This window comes from Dermacentor albipictus, chromosome 6 (genome assembly GCF_038994185.2).
Source record: "Dermacentor albipictus isolate Rhodes 1998 colony chromosome 6, USDA_Dalb.pri_finalv2, whole genome shotgun sequence".
In the NCBI taxonomy this organism is placed as follows: domain Eukaryota; kingdom Metazoa; phylum Arthropoda; class Arachnida; order Ixodida; family Ixodidae; genus Dermacentor; species Dermacentor albipictus.
In genome coordinates this window covers 14,592,623-14,610,685 of record NC_091826.1, presented here as the reverse complement: position 1 = coordinate 14,610,685, position 18,063 = coordinate 14,592,623, and the positions used below count along the sequence as shown (strand labels likewise).

Genomic DNA, 18,063 nt, shown 5'->3' with positions numbered 1-18,063 from the left:
GTTGATCTGGGGGCAGTACTGTGGCGCAAACGAGAGCGGGGCACAAGAACAGGACATGAACACAGAGACGAACTAATCTAGTGCGGTGTCTGACATTTTCCAGCGCTCTCCTCGCATCCTCGTCTTGTTAGCGCTGCACTAAAACATACCACGCATATAGAGCATTCCGTCGCCGCAACGTCATTTGGTTGATCGGTCAATCGATCAACCACTTATTTATTTAATGCCTGGCTGACTAGCGATTGATTGATTGATTTCAGATAAAAACAGCTGCTCTGACAGACGTTGAAATGGAAGGGCTCGATTATTTTAACCACCTAGGGTTCGTTAACGTGTATCCAAAGCACGGCACACGGGCATGTTCACATTCCGCCCCCATCGGGATGCGGCGGCCGTGGCCAGGGAATCGAACCCCCAGCCTCGTGCTTAGCAGGAGAACGTTACAGCGGCAGGTCGCGCGATCCTCACAGCCTGAGTGACATCACATTTCTGTAGCGCCAACAGAGGATGTTTCCTTTGTAAAATAAAGGTATTTACATTCCTAACAGGCAAGAGAACAACAGTATTACTTGGGTTATACATTGAAATCGGTGAGCATACCCAGTAAGTACGCCAGCGGCACATCTAAATGATTGTCTGGTAAAATCTGGTATTCCGTAATGAATAGAGTTCAATGAATAAACGGAAGCTCGGGAGGGCGCCGCAGGAGCCTTCTCTACATGCTTCCAACAATTTTCGTGTAAACTGTGGCAGACTTGCGTTTTGAAAACGTTGCGGTTTTCTCGTTACACAGGACTCCGTTTTTCGCGTATGCCTACCAATAGTTTGCACAAATCTTCTACACTCTATTCCTTAACTGTTCGTTAAATGAACTCTTAAAAGAACGTTTCCGATCGGCGAACATTCGTGCTAATTTGGAGTGACCTCCACAGATTTTCGTTCTTTCTTTTGTACACCTGTAGAATGCACTCCAGCTTCTACGTTCTTTCTTTCCCCAATACATATGTTTTCGCACTATAAAAAAAATGCAACACGGAAATGTATTAGCTGGAACAGCAATGCATTGCAGGGTTTGCGCATTTATCGATATTTTATATTTCTAGAACATTGAGCGGTTATAAAAAAAAAACGTGGCGGAAAGCACATAGTTTCTAGCAAAAGATTACGCTATCAGTAAAGCCTGACTTTAATTACGCAATTGCAACATGTCATCTCAATTGGCAAATGAAAACTAACGAGTTAAATACTGTTAATTAGTAATCGCTTTGGTGATTCTGATGTCTGCGGCTCCAATGAGATTCACTGTCAGCAAGAATATATAATTTTGTACCGAACCTACAATTTTTAGTGATTTTTATTAGTTATTTTAGTGGCCGTGGTGGCTCAGTGGCTTGTAGCGTTCTTCTAACGAGCACGAGGTCGTGATTTCGACTTACGGCGGCCGCGTTCCGACCGGGGCGGAATGCAAAACAGCTCTCGTGCACTTAGATGGTGGTCAAAATTATATCTCAGTCTCCCCACCATGGCGTTCTTTATTTGATTCGGATTAATTTGTAATGGTATCAGACGTTCGTTGCAGAAGCGTGCGGCACTAGGAGAAGATAAGGTGGCGGACAGAATAGCTTATTCGTGAGCAGTATCGACAACATTCACGAGTAAATTCATCAACGTGATAGAAAGCTGTGCAAATTAAATATTGTCGCCACACGATGTGTGTGTGTGTGTGTGTGTGTGTGTGTGTGTGTGTGTGTGTGTTACGTCGCGTCACGAACTCGTTAATACTGACGGAGAAGCACAGCGGCGCAGTTCCTGCAGAAACAAATCGACATGGTAAATCTCGCTTTAGATGACAATGGTTTATTCGATGGCGGTGCGGTACACATACTTGAACCTGTGCCACCACAAAGCTACCGTCTGTTAGTTGAAAGAGCCCGCTGCACTGTTTGAGACAGGCCCGTGTATCACTAACTTTTGTTCTTTCTTTGTTTTTGTTTTTTCTAGTAAGATTGTACATAATTGCTAACGTAGTGACAAGCTTTTCAATCGCTCCGAGTATACTTCTGTCACAAGATCGACAAGCGGCTCTCGTAGGTTACAATGGAGCGAACAATTACTGCGCCCAAATGTACCAACAAAAACAGGGACTAGCAACAAATGAACAATTCACTCTGCGCAGAAGGGGTCTTCTGCACGGCGTCCGCGGAAATTTACGGGAACTGCTTAAAATGCCAGTCGGCGTGCGTTTGCTAAGCCGTTCACGTTTGCTGTGTACAACTGCGGTTGGCGAGACAGACACATTGTTCTCTATTCTCCGGGGCTTTTCAATTAACTCTTCCTCAAAGCACTCAGTGTTATCGCGGCTACGAGCTTTCGCGTCGCACACGAAACATCGAGACGGAGCTGCGCCTGACCATTCGCGACGTGTTCTGGCCGGTGAGTCGTCCAAATTGTGCGAGGCTGGAGGCGAACAATGAGATTCATTCTGAACGCCACAAAGGTAAAAAAGAAAAAAAAGAGACGCGGTACTAATTACAAACGCTTTGCGTTTGACTTTTCCGCTCTCCGTAACAAAGTCAAGTGTATAGCACTTAAGATCTTTGCATGCGCCCTCCTGAATCCTCAAGTGAGACGTTAGCCATTCCTGCCGCTTTCATAACGCTTGGCAGCTGAGACACGTAAAGTAAGAAGAGAGAGAGAGAGAGCCAAATTGAGACAGAAGTTCGAGAAAACAACATTCACTCAAAGAAAACAACAACAAAAATTTTGAAAGCACACAAAAATAAAGAGGGATTGAGTGGGTTGGAAGCAGTCCTCTTTAAAGCAACAAGCACGCAGGCATCATTTCGCTGCGGCAACTCAGAAGGCGCGCACAGGCACAAGAAAAGAAAAGGCCTAGCGCTGAAATAGAAAAGCAGAGATAACGAAGCAAGAAAAGGAAGCTCGTAAGGGACACTTTCCCTGTGCTGGGCTTGCGTGCGCACGGTAGCCTCACGCGCCTCAAGCGTATCATGTTGGAATGCAAGGAACGGCCGCTGCTGCTGCTTCTCCTCCCGGAGTCACGCCGTTACATCGCTGCATCCTTCCGGCAAAAAAGGAATTGTTCCAGGCAGAGGTGGCTGCGCGTTCCGGCCTGACAACGGCGACGCATTCTCTTCTATAAAAAATTTCGCACGGACATACGGGGCATGGAAGTTTGTACGGAAGATAAGGCGATTTTACATAGCCATTCGGCGCCAATCTCTCTCACCCCACCCCCCCACTCCCTTCCTGTCCAAACACGCATGCAATTCCACCTCACTGTGCAAGAAACGACCTCCCGCAATCACCGGCTGTTTCAACTGAACTAGTTGGTTCGTAATTAATACAGTCCAAAACCTAAATTAGCCGAGGAGACACAAGGAAGGCGAAACCACAAAAGGCTCTCTAATTGCGTTGTGTCGTACATTCAGACCCTAATTTAAGTACGCTGTACAGTACCAATGCGACTAGCATGAAGCGTTTATCTTGCTTATTGAAAAAGCAGTTTAGGTTATAGTAGATCGTAGATCGCATATGGTTATCTCACAAGTACAGGCACGTACACATCGCCCCTAAACAGGGTGTTTCATCTAACTTCTGCCAAGCCTTACAGAAACCAAATGTGTGCTACGCGAATGCAACCAAATTATTACGGTCCACTGTCATTTTGAGCAACTTGAAGTACATTTTGCTACGAGCCTATGAAATTGATTTGAAAATAATTAACCAACATTTTAAGCATTAATTGATACGCAATGGCTTCAATGGAGAACTTCTATAGAGCCGATTGGGACACTAAACCATTCTTTTCCATGAAGATACGCATTGTAGTTTTAATTTTGGGGGCGCTCCAGAGAAAATCCACGAGATATGGGAAAATTACCGCGTCACTAGGCGCTTGCGACGTCTTACATGCTTGCTTGCGACATTTGCGACGTCTTACAGGTTTGTATTCAACGTAGACCGAAAGTATGAATAGGCCACAAGCGCAAATGACTACAACGACCGTCGTTGTTGTTGTTGTTGTTGTAGCCTGTGATGCATGTGGCTCCTACCCACGATGGGGGATTGTCTCGGACCCATCACCATCCGCCGCCGAAACCTCATCGTCTTTTACGCAGTAAAGATAACGCTGACAGTGCTCCAACAGTTGTCATGCGTTTCTTTATTATTATTATTATTATTATTATTATTATTATTATTATTATTATTATTATTATTATTAGTTCATTGCCGCGCTACATGCCTCAATTTGTTCCATCGCTACGACAGGGAAGACACGTAAGCAAAAGTAAAATCCCAAGACAATTCTCTTGCATCCATCTCCATCGTTTATGGCCTGTTCATTCACGCTGTCTGCGTGCAGCATCGATCATTCGTTCGAGGCATACTTTGAGGCACTCATGTCGCCGCGCGAAAGCAACTAGCGCCGGGTTACTTTTTTGAGATCTGGCGCGTTTTCCACGGCAGCCCGGAAAAGTTTCGAATAGAATGTAGCTATCTCCACGGAAGGAAATCGTTCAGATATTTTTCAATACGCTTTACAAGGTCTGCATTGAAAGTTTTGCATCTAAATGAACACTTTCATCATCATCAGCGGCATCATCGTCATCATCATCACCCTGGCTACGCCCACTGCAGGGCAAAGGCCTCTGCCATACTTCTCCAACTACCCCGGTCATGTGCTAATTGTGGCCATGTCGTCCCCGCAAACTTTTTAATCTCATCCGCGCACTTAAATTTCTGCCGCCCCCACCTTTAAAAGTAGCTTAAATAAAATTCCTCACGAATTCGGTCCAAGCTTATATATATATATATATATATATATATATATATATATATATATATATATATATATATATATATATATATATATATATATATATATATATATATATATACACACACACACACACACTTCGCGTCGCTCAGAAGAACAGAGGACAGTAGTGGGTTGCGTTCACGTAGCGCACACCACGTATGCGGTCGAATTCACAAGCGTCTTTGCTCGTAGATTCTCATTGTCATTGGCCGGTCACCTTCGCTAATAACGTGTCCAGCATCCCCGGTTGGCTAGCATTGGTTCTTCAGCAGTTGTGTTGTGGGGACGTTTATTTGAATGCGGGTCAGGGTCTCTATAAGGCTTCGCATACGTTAACTTAAACACCCTGCGTACAACAACGTCCTGTATTGAGCCGTTGGATCCCGCTCGCCGTGGTAGCCTATAGTGGCACAAAGCGTGGCGCTGCTGAGCTCGGGGGCGCTGGTTCGATCCTGACCACGGCCGCATTCCGATGGCGCCCGGATGTAAAGACACTCGTGCACCGATATTTAGGTGCACGTTAAAGAACCCTAAGTGGCCGAAAATTAATCTGCAGTCCCCCACTTCGGTGTCCCTAGTATTCAGATCGTGGCTTTTGGCTTTTGACACGTAACACCACAAAATTTTAATTTGGAGTTGGTCTACTGCTGTGGCGCATCTTTAGGAAATAATTAATAAATATAATAGGTCCACCACGCCTAACGACAAAAATGCCCTGCGAGTTGGTAAGGATTTGAAACTAAGAAACAGGCACGGAAACCGCTTTTCACAACACTAATACTTTATTAACAGTTTAGCCCGGCGACGTTGATTGATTGATTGATTCATTCATTCATTCATTGACTGATTTATTGACTACTTGATTGATTAATTCCATTACAACGTACCGAAGCTAAACATGCTACGAGGGACGCCGTAGCAGAGGACTCCAACCTGAAGTTCTTGGACGTATACCGATGGTCACGGAACGTGCATTATTCTGCTCCTATCATAATACGCATGCCGCGACGGGGAATCATCAAAATAGTAGTCTTGTGCTCATCGTAGCCCACCACAGTGTAAAATAATTTACACCGTTAAAAGCGTTCAAAGCGTAAATGTGTCTATAACTCCCACCCTTAAAGCAAAAGAAAAGGGTGTAAGCGTGTGAGGTATGAAGCGTTTACACCCTTATTGCTCTTTGAGGGGGTTAATTATTTCACAGTGCACAGACTCACTGACCCAACGAGGCGGGTACAGCGGTGCCTCTCGTGTACAGCTGGTGTCTTCCGTATCGCATTCCACCCCCACCCATGCCTCCTTTTTCAATGAATTCTGTTTAGCGTTTCGCCCTTCTGCTGTCTATATCATTGTCATTGTTGCTGCTGTTGTTAAAAGAACCGTAAACCTCGTCACCGTTTTTTTTTTAAAAGGGAAACGTACTGTCCGCCCGCTATAGAAATAACGTTTTTATCAAATCCTGCGCTTAAGCCCACTTTCCCTTCATGCCTATCTAACACGAATGCCACAAATTTAGATTCTGTTAACAGCGAAATGCTACAAGAGAAGCATTGATTGCACTGTAGGCCATTTATAGCAATCGGGCGCGCAATAATAAGTGGAATTTAGCGCTGACAGCTACGAGTTGCAGCCGTCATGCAACAGCATTCAGCTCGGCATTAATGACACTCGGTCGGCTTGCCTTCTGTCGCTGACTCGACTAGCCATTGCTCTCACACAAAGCAGCGCCATTGCGATGAGCGCAAACCCGCTGTACAAGAGACGCCGACTCGTCTTCCTCCAACTGTTCCCTCCGGGAAGGAGACAGGTGTCGGCGACACTTTATTCGTGCAGCGGCGAGGATCACGCAGATACGCGCACTAACTTTCATTTTTGACGTGTTTGTCTCGACTTCTTCCATTTTCTGCGTTCCTGCAGCGTGGCTTCACCTTTCTTGCGCGTATGTACCTCGATGCTCATAACGCGCCGCACTCCTTTCCATCACGGTTCCCGCAGGACTCACTCTCTCTTCGACAAAATGTCGTAAGAAAAGAAAGAAAAGATAGACGAGAAAGACATGTAAGTGAGGGAGAGAAGAAAAACTAACAAAACACTCGCACGCGGGCCCAGAGGATTACACTGCACGGCGCACTGTGATTTCCTTTTTTTTTCTTTCTTTTTTTTCCCTACATCCTCCTGGCTCGGCTTTATAGTCACCCGCTCTGTACCAGGGCAAGCGTAGTCAGTCGGCTTCGGACTCAGGTACGCGTCGCAAGCCGCCAGAAGCGCACCACGACTACGACGAAGCGACAGACCGCAGAGACCGAGGGACAAGCATCTGGCGCAGGCCAGAAGGAGGTGGTCTTCCGAGGCAACGCATCTGACTTGAGGTGCACTTGGCGCAAGATCATCCCGGGTGTGTAGAAACCAGACCACAGCGAGAAGCTGCGACGGTCGGGCTACTAAGCGCCTCTCGAGGAGGCACGGTGTCGGCCAGGACAGAAGGAACTCTACGGGACATTGTAAACGAACTGCAAGTGCAGAGTCCGCAAAGGACACACGGCAAAAGCAGAAGTGAAGCTGACGAGCAAACGACGAAAGCGGCGAGTCAGATAAGTCAATAGAAACTCGTCCGTCGTCACTGTTAGGATTAACGACGCCACCATCACCCACAGCCCTGCCGCATTGACTCTTCTTCGGCCCCTCTGAAGTTGGAGCGTTCCACAAGTCCTTCAGAAGAGTGAAGAAGAACCGCGAAAGAAGGGCTACGCATCGCTTCTATTGTTTGTGGTGGCCACGTACCGGCTGGCACGCAATAACGGGCAGTTTCAACAAGAGTGTATCACATTGAACCGTCTCCGTTGCAGCTGAACCACTTCGCCAGTGCTTGAAGGGAGAAGAGAAAAGCAGCGTTGGGGGTGAGAAGAAAGGCGACAGACTACACGACAAACTTGCGTGGCAACCGGCGCGTGCCCCCCCCCCCCCTTCCACCACCCACCACTCCTTTCAAGCGGGGGTCCAGCCAGCTAACGGAGGGCGAAAACCGGCTCGAGCCGATCGCAAGAAAGGGACCGACGTCGTCGGAGAAGGGGGAACCGCTCGCCCGCTCGCTTTCGGCGCGTGGCGGCCCGCTCCCAGCGCCGGCGGAGCCAGTTTAGCTTACGCGCGCCGCCAGCTCTGACCCACTTGGACAGGAGACCGTCAGAGACCTGTCGGCTTGTCTTCCCCCTCGAGCGCGCCCGCACGAAAGCACCGGAGGGTGGCACTGAAACCACTCCGGTCTCACTCTCGACGGACTCGGCGGCGACGTTTCGGCGAGATCCTTGCTCTCCGACTCACTTTTAACGGGAGCCCCTCGTTTTCTCCACCTGCGGCGAGTTCCGTCCGCATCGGCAGCGTTGTGTGCTCCGGTTTCGGCTCCGGTGAGTACATCAGTTACCATTCTCTTCGCTTACTTTGTAAGGAGTCGTTGATTATCGATCAGGTGCAGGCATCCAGCATAAATGTGAGCCGAAATGTGAACAGAAATGTAAACAGTCGCGCATTTTTAGCCACCGCTTTTCGGCAACACCGGAGTCTTTTTCCCTTTTTTTCAGTGGCTGTTGTTCCTAATGATCTCATAATTCATACACGGGACATCGTGCAGTACTTAAACCTCGCTACTTGCAGCAATACGGAGAATTTTATCTCTAAGTAAACATTTTTGTGTGTGTGTGTAAAATCTACGCGTCTTAATTTCTCTTTCTCTCTCTTGCGAAATAAACACGTTTTCCAGTATAATCCAACACGGACAAATAATGTATAATATAATATATATAGAATAATATAATATTAATTTCAACGGCGATTAAAGCTGGGAAATGGTCTGTTAAGGTTCATTCACACTACGCCAACAGGACACCGATTTCGGTCTGCAGGCCGACTGTCGGTGACAGCGTTTTTTCCTTCGTGTAGGCACCTCTGTAACACTACCAACGCCGACAATCTGCCGACGGTCGGCGGAGAGCTCGGCGTCTGTACAGTGTGACAGAGGCGCCGACACGAAGAAGAAAACGCCGTCACCGACAGTCGGCAGCCCGAAATCGGTGTCGTGTTGGCGTAGTGTGAATGAGCCTTTATCATGCAATTGCAGACGCTGCAGTAACAGATAACGTCTTATACGTACATGGCGACGCAGCCATGTGATTCCCTCCGATCCGCATTTAGACGTCGCTTCGGATACCGTTTCCTACATCACACGTCTGCTACAGCAGGCGCCCCAACAACTGAACATCACAACAACAACAACTCACATCACATCACATCACATCAACAACTTAACTGAACATCAGATTATTATAGATGCGTCGTGTCCTCCATTTACAATCAGATTAACGTCACAACATACACGCAGTGTCCAGATATCGTTCCCGCTTCTTCTCCTGCGAAACGCATTTGCACACAGAAGCCCTACCCGTCTTTATTTTACCAGAAGCTAACACTTGTGTCAATAAAACAAAACTGGACTGAAACATTAAACATTATGGTGTTAACTTGGATTAATGGATTAATTATGTATTTGGTTACAGAATAGTTTAGACCACGCGGGGTTCATTAAAGCACACGTAACTCTAAGTACACGGACGTCTTTGCATTCCGTCCACATCAGAATGCGGCCGGGAGCCGAACCCGTGACTTCGCGCTCGGAAGCAGAACGCCCGAGCTAGTAATGCCACCACCGCGGGTGTAAGCGTACACCGGGAAGGGTTCATTTTCGACTCCGTTCCACGTCAAACAATACGTAAACATCACTATAGGCCGACCTTGAGGAGCGAATAAACGTGGAAGGTCATCGGCCTCGTCCGCAACTCCTCCTGTTACAGCCTAATGCACGCGGAAGTCAATGCAACGCCGACCCACTCGAAGTGCGTACACGTCGCCTCCATCGCAGAGCGCGCCGGCCGTTAGCGTGCGGAACACTTCCTCCGGCTACCGTGTCATCGCCATAAAAGATCTATTACCGGGACCTTGAAGGACGGAATGACCACGCGTCTTTCTTCTTCCTTGCTCGATACCTTCCGACAAACACGGACACGCGACCTCCACGCCTATGTCGCCCCCCCCCCCCCGGCCCCCTACAGTACAATAAGCCACGCGTAATGGCCGTACGGGGCTCGGCGATCTTCCGAGTCGATCGGTCCATTACAAAAACTCCAACGGCGACCTTATCGTGGTTTGTTCGCATAGTGCGAAGGCCGCAAGTTGGAAAACACGTGCCCCGCTGTAAATCAGAAGCGTGCTCGGGACGAAGATTCGCAGGAGGCGTCCTCGTGCGCGGCGATACACGCCATTTACAAAGTGCGCGAGGTCATCAGGGAGTCGATCGAATCATTTTATGCATTAATTTTTTTTTTCTGCGATGGGACCTCTCGATCGTTTAGTAACGCTATTAGCCGCCCAATAGACGTCGAATAGCGGAAAGTCGATAGCATAAAAGTCCGACATCATTATTTTCGGAAGTTCATGGATTGAGACTGTGTAAGATCCCTTAGATGTGCGTGAAAACAGTCACAGACTTTTTTTTTTTTTTTTTGCCTGGCAGATCCGTAATATACGTTTTGCCTAAAGTAGGTCATTTCACTTACAAAGGCACCCAATAGCTAACGAAACACGGGATTTGCAGAAAGACTGAACTCTCACGAAGCCTGAGCACATAGCCTCGACAAAATTCAAAGTTTGAATATGCAGTGGTTCTTTTCGTGAAGCACAAAGTGGTCTGTTCAACTATAAGCGTGATGTCTTAACAGCGCAGAAATGAATATTTGTCGTGGAGACCGTGTCCGAAAAGATGCACGAAAATGAGCGTACATACACACGCGTGCACCCACAACATGCTCTGTTACCTTTACACAGCTTCGCAAACTAACGACGCAAGAGCCAGCAGGTTTACAACGGCCCTGAAGAAAGCAAAGTCCGACGGGAGGTCCGAGTCCTCAACGCTGGCTTATCGCCCACGTTCGTTCCGCGCGAAAGAGCCTAAGTTCGACGATTATAAGGTTTAGCTCGTGCGCATTAGAAAGGTCGACGCAGTGACGCTCAATAATGCGCGACAGTTCTATACACCGTCCATTCCGGTCCGCACCCGGGGTATAATCCTCGGGACCCAATATGGTTTTAAAATAAAGAAGTTATACTTAGTCCGCACCCTTTATTTAGTCAGCAGGACGAATTTCAAATGAAAACAATTTTTACAGCTTGTCTTTCCCCAACAATATTAACAGTAAAAGAAAAAGATTATTTGTATAAATAACTTGCATTCATTTGTATAAGCAGTTTACTTTGCTTTTATTCGCATAAATGCATTGCGCATGTTGCAACAAGGTTCTGTGCGTGTGATCACAAATCAAAGCATTGAGAAGCTACCACTCTTGAGCATCACGAGCAGCATTTACTTGGAAATCACGAGCCGCCAGTGTGAGCTGGAAATATTGCCCGAGCTCAGCGACGATCTCGCTATGCGATTTAGCCAGCGAAAAACTTGCAGCTGCATTATGGCCTCGTTTTCTATAGGCGTGCCTACGATCTTAAAAATCGTGTATAGTCTGTGCCCATAGATGGTGTGCACCATGCGAAATGTCAACTTCTAAACTTGTGCAGTAAGCTGACTATAAGTTCCGTAAAATGCGACAGTACGTTCGCGTGGTATCGGTTAAGTCGCCGTCTTTACGCAGCCTCAGTTTTATCCAATATAATGCGCCCAACAACAGGGCAAACTAAAGCACGCCAGTCTATAGCGTTTCACTTAACGCCTGCCGTTAACATAAGTGACGACTTCTACGTCGGTACTCTTCTCTCCTCTTTGTTTCCACGACATCAGTCCTGCAGGCTCTTCTTCGAATGTGCGGCTTCGCGAGAATTCTTTTTTTTTTTTTTTGCAAATACCATGGCTTCGTAGTCACTGGCGACACGTAATAAGGAACCCACTGCCGACCCGACCTGCTGAAAAGTGAATGTTCGGAAGACGAGGCACACGAGGCGGGCCTCGCGCCACCCCTACCAGGTGCAACACGCGATCGTGCTAGAGCTGATCCGCACTGCGCATGTGAAGCTGGCGCTTCAGTGCGGCGGGTATGGTAACGGTCGCATACTTATGGGCGAGCTAATCTGATAGTGACATTGAGACCATATAGTGGTTAACCCCGCGGAAATAGTCCATATGTGCGCGTCGCTTCAGCGCTGTGGCCCGATCATATATAGTAACGGTATATAACGGCAAACAATATGCCAAACGCGTTCTACTGCCGCAGCGCTTCCATCTTGTCTTCCGGGAGACTGGATATCAACAACGTCCCCGTAGACAGACAATTGACCCGCAAATCACGAATTAATATACGATCGCCCGCCACGCAGACAGCGCAGACCAGCGGCAATATGGGCCACCTGTGCGCGAGACCTTGGCAGCATGGCCGGCAGGCAGTGCACTCGCTTAAACGTCGAAGACCTCCCACTTTTCGAGGCTAACGCGTACGGCTGTGTCTCGCAGACGAAAAAGGCTCCGAGCAGCGCCAGTCCGCGTTCCACACATTCTTCTTCTCCTCCCTAGTTCGCCCCGGCGGGAACAGGAATAAATGAGCAAAGTGTATACGTATAGCAAACGCACGTGCTACGCGCGCTCGCGACAGGTCGGGCCAATCAGCGGACCCTGCAGCCGTCGCGGCGCGCGCTTTTTAGCGCAGCGGCAGGCCGACGCCCTTCGCCGCTCCGTCGACTCGCTTCAAGACACGCGGCCGCCACGAGCACAGCAAGCAGCCCCCCGTTCGCCCGAACAATGGAGCACCGCTGCGGCCGAACGGTCTTCTGGCATCTCAGTTTATAGATAACTTCATTAGGGGGCGAGAGAGATCCAGTCCGGCCTTAAGCGCAAGCCGTATAAGAACGCATACGGCTCCGCAGGAGGTAGGTATAACACACCTCGGGCACGATGCCCCGGGTAAAAGCGTGCATTGTGTGGAAACACTACAGGGTGCGCCGAGGCCACCGACACAGTCTCGTTTCACGCAAGAACTGACACTGATTCGTTGTATCAGATACATGCGTATCTGTTTCCGCAACTCGCCCGCGAATTCGTCTATACTTGCAACCTCGAGGTACATGAAAAGGCAGCGGGGTTATACTATATTAAGATCCGTCTGCTACCACTACCGGCCGGTTCGCGCCAACAATCCGTCATATATGTAAATCGCTGAGCAGTCAACGGAAGCTTCACCTGCGAACCGCGATCGGTAGCGCCCAGTTAACAGACTACACTTTGTCCTCCCCCCTCCCGCGCCGCCTTTGATTCAGTACTGAACGCACATCATCGGCAGTTCATAGCGTTAATTCCGTGCCAATAGGCCAACATCGCGGCGCTTCCTCGCATCTGACAAAATTGTCCGCACACTTTGCTCCAAATGGTACGAAAGGGGAGGGTTGCTGTCGTCTACCTTGTGACAGGACAATACGCACTGCCATCTGCTATTTTCGGTTGACCTGACCACAGCCCCGCGGGTGCTTAGACTAAGAAGCATTAGCAAAGTGCCATTGTTGATATGTGCTCGCTGTCGCCACTATGGGCAGCCGTCAGCAGCGCTACACCTTCGACGACACTGCACGGTCCGAAAGTAGTGCAGCACGGCTGGCTCAGGCACGACGGAACCGAAACGTCATCGGCGCAAGACACCCCGTGGCGGCGTCCGTGTTTTTCGCCCAGCGGGACCCGCCCTGTAGAAAACACCGCCGAGAAAGGGGCGTCGCACAGTGCAGGCTATACACGCTGGCACACAGCGTCGGCAGTGTTTCTGACATTTCTTTTTCTCCAGTTCTCAAAATCGCGAATTTAGGTCTCGGTTTACGTTCCAGATTTTCCACCGCCACCACTACCGAGGGCATACAAGCTACGGCTTCATTGCCCTCTGTATACCTTTCTTGTTTTGCTGATATTCGTACGACAGGAGGGCTTATTCAAACGCACCGCGGCAGGGGTTCTTAAGAAATACCGTGGAGCCTTGTTCGTGACAGAGACGGACGGCGGTGGAAACGCTCGTTTTGGAGCTTGATTCTTCGCAGAACCGGCGGCCTGATGCTGAGATACGAGCCCGTTAGCTCGCCCGAGGCTCCCCGCGGTGTCCGTTGCGCAAGGACGACCGGATCTGCCCGTGTGCGTGCGCCCGACAAGCGAAATGGATGAAACGGAAAGTCGAAAGTGCGCTGCCACGCGCGAGAGCAGTCATTCCCTCTCCCTCTCTATCACTCTCTCACTCTAATGGCCGAGCCCCCACGACATCCTTACACGCGTTTTCAGGCGCCGTTCAAGACAGTGGCGCTACTACGCTATCACGGCACGCGCGTGCACCAATAATGTCCCAATAATCTCGTATGATAATATTGCCACGTGTAGGCTGCATTGCTTTTTAGCGTGTGACCGTTTTTCACGGCATTACCAGTGTTGTGCAGTTATTGCTCGGCGCGAAGATCTTGGGAGCCTGGGCTCACAGTTCATTATCCCAGAAAGCAGTTCGAGCGCTTTTTCACTACCTGAAGGCAACAGACTTGTGTGCCCGACTACATAGTCATCCTACATTTAACTTTTCTCTCTCTCTCTCTCTCTCTCTCTCTTTCACTCCCCATTCCCTTCCCCACGTGTAGGGCAACGAACTGGACTCAGTCTGGTTAACCTCCCTGCCTTTCCTTCTTCCCTTCTCTCTCTCTCTCTATCTGTCTCTATTGCTCGGCGCAAAGCGCACAAATACTGATTCGGCAATTTGTTGAATTTCTTGAACCGACAGACGCTATATAGTTCGAATACCTAACGTTCGGAAGTACAATTTCACATCATTTATTTCATTCGTAGACCGATTGATTTCGATACAATCGGACAAACTTCCGGTCATGTTTGTCGATCCCTGCCTCGTCGTTCACAGCGACGAATTGATACAGATAGCCAAACGAAATTGAGACACAGGAATAAGAACCTGAACAACGTCTCAAGGAAATCGCAAGCGCTACGACGATTAGTCTAAATCAAACGGCTGTCCACGAACTATCAAAGCGCAGCTAACTGCATCAGCATACACTGCAGCCCTTAACTAGAGCTCTCTCTCTCTCTCTCTCTCTCTCTCTCTCTCTCTCTCTCTATATATATATATATATATATATATATATATATATATATATATATATATATATATATATTGTAACGAACAGTTACAACAGCCGTTTCTGCGAAAACTGATTTATGTTGGGCGAACCTGTGCCCGTCAACAAAAACCGACTGAGCACTCAACAACAACAAAAAAACGTCCCTCGAGCTTCGCTCCTTCGAACGTCGTCCTCCTCTTTCTCGCCTGCTGTCGCGTGCCAATCGTCCGATTCTCGCGCACGAGCCGCCGGCCTGTCAGCACCGGCCGAGCGTTGCCTTGCGGTGCTTTGCTTGACGCTCGCGGTGTGGCGGCTACGCAGTTGGGATATGTCGGTCGTCTTTGTCTTCTCGCAATGCTGGCGGCATTAGCCCCCTCCGAAGAAGCATCGTCCCGATGCGTAGAAAAGGCCGAGAGAGGCCAACTGCTTTTGAAGGACAGTGGTCAGAGGATGGCCGGTGCTAGGCTTGATCGTATGTGCAACTTCTGTTAATCAATGTCTTTCGTAGTATGGCTTCATTCGTACTACGTGTACGACCTCTGGGCGAGTCCTGCGTCGTGTGGAGCAGACTTGGCCTTCAGGAGTTACCTCGTAGTTTAAGGGACTTAACCGGCGAAGTACTTTGTAGGGGCCAAAGTAACGGCGCAGTAACTTCTCCGAAAGACCGGGTGTACGTATAGGCGTCCATACCCACACTTTGTCTCCGGGGTTGTACTGTACCTCTCTTCGCCCTAGGTTGTACCGGTTTGCGTCCACGTGTTGCTGTTGTATGATACGGTGCCTTGCCAACTGCCGTGCTTCTTCTGCCCTTTCTATGTACTCGCTAACGTCAGGGTCGTCTTCGGTGCTGTTGTCTACAGGTAACATCGCGTCCAGTGTCGTTGTTACGGTCCGACCGTAAACAAGTTCAAATGGCGTGAAATGTGTCGTTTCTTGTACTGCAGTATTATACGCAAAGGTGGCATATGGTAGAATACTGTCCCATGTCCGATGCTCGACGTCCACGTACATTGAGATCATGTCAGCGAGCGTTCTATTGAGCCGTTCAGTCAGGCCGTTTGTTTGTGGATGGTACGCTGTGGTTTTTCTATGAGCAGTATGTGTTAGTTTCATAACAGACTGCATCAAACGGGCCACAAAAGCTGTTCCTTTGTCTGTTACGAGTACCTTAGGTGCGCCATGTCGTAATACTATGTGTGTGACAAAAAACTGAGCCACTTCAACGGCGGTTCCTTTTGTAAGAGAACAGGTCTCAGCATACCGGGTCAAATAATCGGTTGCTACCGCAATCCACCGCTTTCCTGAGGTTGAAAGTGGAAATGGTCCAAGTAAATCCACTCCTATTTGTTCAAATGGCGCTGTCGGTGGCTGTATCGGTTGGAGAAAACCTGCTGGTTTGAGTGGCGGTGTTTTGCGTCTTTGACAATCTCGGCACGATTTGACATAGTGCTGCACTGAATTCATCAACTTCGGCCAGTAATATTTCTGGCGGATTCTCGCCAGAGTCCTACTAACGCCTAAGTGGCCAGCTGCAGGGTCATCATGGCAAGCTTCTAAGATTTCAGCTCGCAGCGATGATGGTACGAGAAGTAGAAACGTCTCACCACTGTGCTCGAAGTTTCGTTTGTAGAGGACGTTGTTCCGGAGGACATACGAACACAATCCGCGAACGAAAACTCGAGGCACTTTCACTTGTCGACCCTCCAGGTACTCGATGAGCAGGAGTAATTCCGGATCAGTACGCTGATGATGAGCCATGTCCGTCGTGTTCACAGCCCCAAGAAATGGGAAATCTTGCTCGTATTCAGGTGACGTAGTTTCGATTGGTGCGCGTGATAAGCAGTCAGCATCATTGTGCTTGCGACCGGACTTGTAAACAACCGTGATGTCATACTCCTGGGGACGCAAACTCCATCTAGCGAGTCTTCCAGAAGGGTCCTTGAGGTTGGCCAGCCAGCACAATGAGTGATGGTCGCTTATGGCTCAAAACGGTCTGCCATATAAGTAAGGCCGGAACTTACTGATGGCCCATATAACCGCCAGGCATTCCTTTTCTGTAGCTGAGTAATTTGTCTCGGCTTTCGATAAGGTACGGCTTGCGTACGCAATGACTTTTTCTTCTCCATTCTGCCACTGAATAAGTATGGCACCGAGACCAACGTTACTCGCGTCGGTGTGGATGTCCGTTTCGGCATTTTCATCAAAATGGGCAAGTATAGGAGGACTCTGCAAACGCTGTCGTAGTTCAGAGAAGGCGTCTTCTTGTTCTTTTTCCCACGAAAAAGGGACATCTTCTTTTGTCAGTCGCGTGAGTGGTTCGGCAATTTTAGAAAAATTTTCTACGAAACGCCTGTAGTAGGCACATAGTCCCAGGAAACGTCTAATAGCTTTTTTGTCTCTTGGCTTCGGAAACATTTCTACTGCAGTGATCTTCTCAGGATCGGGACGGACGCCTTCAGCACTGACAATGTGTCCGAGGAAGCGGAGCTCGCGAAAGCCGAAGTGGCATTTTTCAGGTTTTATGGTTAATCCCGCCGTGCGAATAGCATCCAGAACTGCTCTCAGTCGCTGCACGTGCTGCTCGAATGTAGTGGAGAAGACCACCACATCATCAAGGTAGACGAGGCACGACTGCCATTTCAGTCCGGAGAGAACAGTGTCCATCATCCGTTGGAATGTGGCTGGCGCAGAACACAGACCAAATGGAAGCACCTTAAACTCGTATAAACCATCCGGTGTCACAAATGCCGTTTTTTCGCGATCTCGCTCGTCCACTTCTATCTGCCAGTACCCGCTTTTGAGATCCAGAGAAGAGAAGAAGTAAGCATTGCGTAGTTTGTCCAAGGTGTCGTCGATGCGGGGGAGTGGATAAACATCCCGCTTCGTGACGAGGTTGAGTTTCCTGTAGTCAACACAAAATCGTAGGGTGTTATCCTTCTTTTTGACTAGGACTACCGGAGATGCCCATGGACTATTGGATGGTTGTATTACATCGTCCTTGAGCATTTCCTGTACTTGGCTTCTTATCGCTTCTCTTTCCTTTGGAGCTACTCGGTACGGGTGTCGGAGAACTGGTCTTGCAGGTTCTT

General features: G+C 48.7%; 2 protein-coding genes across 13 annotated transcripts in view; one reads left to right on the top strand and one right to left on the bottom strand.

Annotated features, from left to right (window-relative positions):
- Window positions 1-18,063, bottom strand: part of LOC139060795 (DNA (cytosine-5)-methyltransferase 1-like) — a 118,061-nt gene that overhangs the window by 39,140 nt on the left and 60,858 nt on the right. The window lies entirely within an intron of this gene.
- LOC139060796 (uncharacterized) overlaps window positions 1-18,063 on the top strand; it is a 172,159-nt gene that overhangs the window by 113,182 nt on the left and 40,914 nt on the right. Inside the window, exon 1 of one of the 3 annotated variants that reach the window (XM_070539956.1) lies at window positions 7,876-8,241. The exons of 1 other annotated variant lie outside the window; for it this stretch is intronic. The gene's annotated coding sequence lies outside the window, so the exon portion shown is untranslated. Of the gene's footprint in view, window positions 1-7,875; window positions 8,242-18,063 lie in introns of those variants that run through there. One more of the 3 variants, XM_070539954.1, reaches the window with a different exon arrangement.